The sequence below is a fragment of the Mus pahari genome, chromosome 10 (assembly GCF_900095145.1).
Source record: "Mus pahari chromosome 10, PAHARI_EIJ_v1.1, whole genome shotgun sequence".
Classification (NCBI taxonomy): domain Eukaryota; kingdom Metazoa; phylum Chordata; class Mammalia; order Rodentia; family Muridae; genus Mus; species Mus pahari.
This window is the reverse complement of record NC_034599.1, coordinates 2,443,545-2,448,781: the sequence shown is the minus strand read 5'-3', so window position 1 is coordinate 2,448,781 and position 5,237 is coordinate 2,443,545.

The following is a 5,237-nucleotide window of genomic DNA, read 5'->3' as shown; positions in this document are numbered from 1 at the left end:
AGAGAGAGAGAGAGAGAGAGAGAGAGAGAGAGAGAGAGAAAGAAAGAAAGAAAGAAAGAAAGAAAGAAAGAAAGAAAGAAAGAAAGAAAGAAAGTTAACCTTCCTTCTTCCAGAGGCCATCAGATATCCATAGTTCCTGTCAGGTTTTATTAACCCCTTCCCACACAATACTGGAAAATTGACTGAGATGATCTTGCATAGGCAACCATGGCTGCTGTGACTTCATGAATGCAATGATCCTATCATTTCCAGAAGACATTGATTTGCCCAAGTACATTTATATGTCTTGTTCTTACATTATTTTTACCTTGTCTTCCATGATGGCCTTCAAACTTTGGAAAGACGTGTGATATAAATGTTCCATTTGTGACTAAGCACTTCACTCAATGGTTATCTGTATTTTGACCATTTATGAGTTTTTGTGTTAAACAACATCCACCACACAAAGGTAACATCTGAGAATTGCAATAGTCTGTAGGTAGATTATATGTGGATTTAGATATATTGATTTATCAAAATATTGCCGTTTTTACCCTGTTAGGCCTATGAGCCCCAGCCACAAATTTTGGCTATATTTGTCAAACCATCCATCATTTTCCTCCTGTGGATTAGACTTGAAATTAAATTTGAACATTGTTGATTATTCCCACAATGTTTCTACCCCTGATTCACCTGTGGGTATTACTTGTTGCACCAATTATAACTGTAGTTCACAGGGACCACAGCTAGAGCTAGGTAAAAGAGGCTGTATTTAACATTAATTTATCTGTACTTACTTTTTTAAAAATTAGTTTTTGTTTCAAAACATAAAACATTTTATACTAATCCATGTAGGTAAAACCAATTGTATATGTATATGTATAGACAAGGTACTTTGTCATTGGTTAAATAGCTATTAGTTCCCTCTAATAGGAAATGTATATTTATCATGTGTTGGACACTGAGAAGGGCTGCCTGTTACTGGCAGCACTTATGAGTCAAATAATACAATTATGAGTAATCTGATATTTAACAAAGTTGGCATATCACATCTGAGGTTTGGAAAGCAAGTTTAAGCTATGTTATTTCACAGTGTGCCCTCTTATTTACTGTGTCATACTGTCACTGTAACTGTAATTACAAATGTAGGAAATGACATTGCAATGCCTTGAAAGTAGACATAGACATGAGATGTTATTATTAGAGCATTAAAAGAATTTCTAGATATTCCCAAGATACAGCAAGCATTGATTCTCAACACATACCCCTTTCCAGAAAAAAATGCCTCCCTCTCCAAAGTAGCAGCTGGATTGTTGGTACAATTTTTATACTTGCTTTACTATGTTTCTTCATAAATGATTATCAAATGGGCATCAGTCTACAATTAGTCAAGATCAACTTGAATACATCAGGAGAATCTGAATATAGCCATTTGTGGGACTAAGTCACTCAAGTCACTAGACAGGAAGTCAAGTGCAAGATCATCTAAAGCAGAGGGATTTCCCCCTTCAGAAACAGTAATATTAATGGATTCTTCTCTGGACCTAAGGAAATGGGAAAAAGAAACAAAGAAGCCTTGAGATTAGTGGGTAATTAAGATTTCTGAAAATTCAGAGGGCTGGAATGCATATGATAGAAGAGAGCTTGTTCAATGGAAAAATATGGCCCTTAGGCAAGAGTAGCCTGGCATGTGGGAAGGGTGACTTGTGAAACTGCCATTGCTTGATGAAAATATCTTGCTATGTCTTCAAATTTCCTTTACTTGAGCTTACATTTTCTAAGCAACCTTCTGATTTTAATTTGCTTTTTCATTGAGACTTTTCTAGTAAGTGTTAAATGCTCACTCTGGCTGACAAGAACATTCTTCAGTGTTAATTAATAAATTGTCATTTTGATGTGTAAATCATTTTATCTTCAGCTAGGTCAGAGGGAATCATCAGGCTTGTTCGCCTCCATGTAAACTCACAAATAAAGATTCTAAATAACCTAAGATCAATGGCCAGAAACAATTCCACACCCTAAAGGGTGAATCTGACATTCTGACAGGAACACATTAATTATTGCCTTATCAAAAGCTTCCTGGTGTTTCCTACAGAGTAGGTGCTGCTCCAGACACCAGAACCTCTGCAGCCAGGAAATCCTCAGAAAAACATAGTTCAAGATGGAAGACACAATGGTTTGAAAAGGTACAAAGCATCAATATAGATAAACATAAATAGATGTAAAGAATATGAAATAGGTATGTTATGAAAATACTAAAATAATGGTAACTGGTATGGGGAAACTGTAGAAACTTTATAATAGTTATAGTAGAAAAGTGTATTGATCACTTTCCTTGTTGCTTTAAGCAAATCCCTAAAAAGAAGCAACTTATGAGAGAATAAATAATTTAAGAGATGAAGGGATGATCTGAGCTTGCAATAGAGATAATACAGTCTATTGTGGTTAGGAAATCATGACAGCAATCAGAAATCAGAGAAAGGTGAGTGCTGTCACACTTAGCTTTCTTTCTTTTCATTCAGTCTGATATACCAGTCAAGGGGATGAGGATGCTCACATTGAGGATGATTTTCTCTTTCAGTTAAACTATTTCGGAAGTGTCCTAGTAGACAGACACATATAGTCTCCTTTGATGATCATTGTAAACTCTATCCAGTTGAGAATACATATTCACCACTATAAGAAGTAATTAAAATGGTGAAATTTTCTCATGATATCTTAATCTCCAACAAGTATTCAATTATTGTTCCTGAGCATTTTTCTTTGTTTCTATGTTACTTGCATTCTTTATTTATAAAACTGAGTTAATAGCAACTTGCAATGTTTTACTATTAGGTGTATTAATTCATACAAAGGCATTTCATTTAGAATAGTGGAAGGTATATGGTTAGTTAACATTATTGATACAGTATTTATTTAAAGATGTTTTGTTGAAAATTAGAAAATCATTACATGAATAGAGGAAAAATATTTGTGTACTGAATCAATATTTAAAGAGCACTTAGCTCTGTAAGAATCACAACAGAGGGTTGAGGGTCTGTAGTGCACTAATAAAAGCTGGAGGAATAGTAGCAGAAGTCATGTGTTAAGTGTAAAGGGTTTCAAATAGGTGAAAGGGAACTGCTTTAAAAACCATTCTGCATGTGTTGGTCAAGGACTGGTTAGAAAGTTGCAAAGTAGAGCAATAATTAGACAATAATAGGCAGACCCGGAATTCTTCTCCAGGAGACCTCACCAGGAGCAAGGCAACATGTGTAGGAGGCTTACTCTTCCATCCTGGGGTCTTCATATTTGTAATATTACATTCTTAGCAGTGAAAAGGGGAAACTAAATTAATTAATCAACAAGTCTCAATTGATAAGATACCCATGTTTATTACATTGCATGTTGCATATAACCAAGAAAATTCTTACTGCTGTATTCCCACAATTGCACCTCAAACTTAGCCCAAGGTATTATTCCCTTAGTAGGTCACAGCCAATTAAAAACAAAGTAAATTTAATAATAGTATTTATAAATAGGTTATGAGACAAAAATTCTCAGCAAATTTAAATACATTTAGTAAATAAGATGTGTCTTTAACACAATACTTTTCACTCTGGGGGCTACCTTGGTGCCTTGAATTCTCCTCTATATTACAGTTCTATACTTCGTAGGTAAAGACAAATTTATTGTGCTATATCTTTCTTGGAGGTTTGTTTTAAAACAGTTACCTTCAAGAACCAATTTTTATGGACCTAATGCACCTGACTCTTATGAGAAAAATCACTATATTACAGACAAGTCTGTGTTTAGACATGAGGGCACATGGCGTTGTATTTAACAATCAAAGTGAGGACAAGAGATAAAAGTACTTACCATGCTTGCCAAGACAACACGTTCATTTCCCATACAGCTGCTAATCAGATATCCACTAGTCTCCAACAGGGCATGGTCTTTACTTGAGTAGTGCATATGGCTGACTTCTCACTGTAAGGATTTTGGTGAATTCAGGTGAACTTTGATCTCCAATGTGACCACATCTCTAACTAAAATACCCTAGGGTATCTTTTTACTAGTAACCAAGAAGATAAACAAACAAGCAGGTAACCCAGGCAAAGTAAGCCATTTGTAAAAAGAAAGGCAACAAGAGACCATAAATATTTATGCAAGACGTTCTCTCTGCAGTTTGAAAACAGACAATGTGAGTGGACCCCTGCCACCTGCAGTAAGCAGTAATGAGAACAAGCTGTGCCAAATCAACAGAAGTTTGGGCAAATGCTTTGCCTTTAAGTCCAATCCACCCTGTAAAACCATATGCCTTAATTTGCTTTTGATCATATCTACTATCTGAGCCTGAAAAGTCAGAGAATAAGATAGTTTGCTATTTGAAGAAAAGCAAAAGTGTGTGTGTGTGTGTGTGTGTGTGTGTGTGTGTGTGTGTGTGTGTGTATCTTAGGAATCTTCTACTTTATTAGGTTTCCCCACTACCTTCAAGTAGCCTTAATTTTATCTGTCTCTTCCAAGAATTCCCTTTCTTGTTTTTTCTCCCTCCTTCACTTCTCACTTGATCTCCCTGTTCACTCCTTCATCCATTTATAATTACCTATCCTATTCCCTTTTTCTTATGATACCTTTCTGTACCCTGTCTTAATCTGTCTTTAACCTCTGTGTTTCGATGGATTGCAGTTTGGTTGTCATTGACATAATGGAAAATATTCACATATAAGTAAACACATATCATGTTTCTTTTTTGAATCTGGGTTACATAACCTAGGATGATTTTTTTCACTAATTTTATCCATTTACCTGCATATTTTATGATGTCATTTCTTAATAACTGGGTAATATTCTATTGTGTAAATGCAACACATTTTCTTTATCAGTTCTTCTGTTGAAGGGCATCTAGGTTGTTTCTTCTTTTTTTATTTTTTTCAATTTTTTTTTTAGATACTTTCTTCATTTACATTTCAAATGTTATCCCAAAGTCTCCTATATCCTCCCCTTGCCCTGCTCCACAACCCACCCACTCCCATTTCATGGCCCTGGCATTCCCCTGTACTGGGTATATGATCTTCACAGGACCAAGGGTCTCTGTAGGGAATTGCAGGCTAGTATCCAGTCGAGCTGATGTCTGAACCCCGATGGTCATAATTCACCTACATGACACAATAGGTGCTCCCTCATGTTTCTGGAACTCCAGGCCCTGCCTAAGTTACCACCTCCCACAGCCCCCACAAGAGAAGCATGGTCAGTAGTCACATAAGCAATGGCCCAAG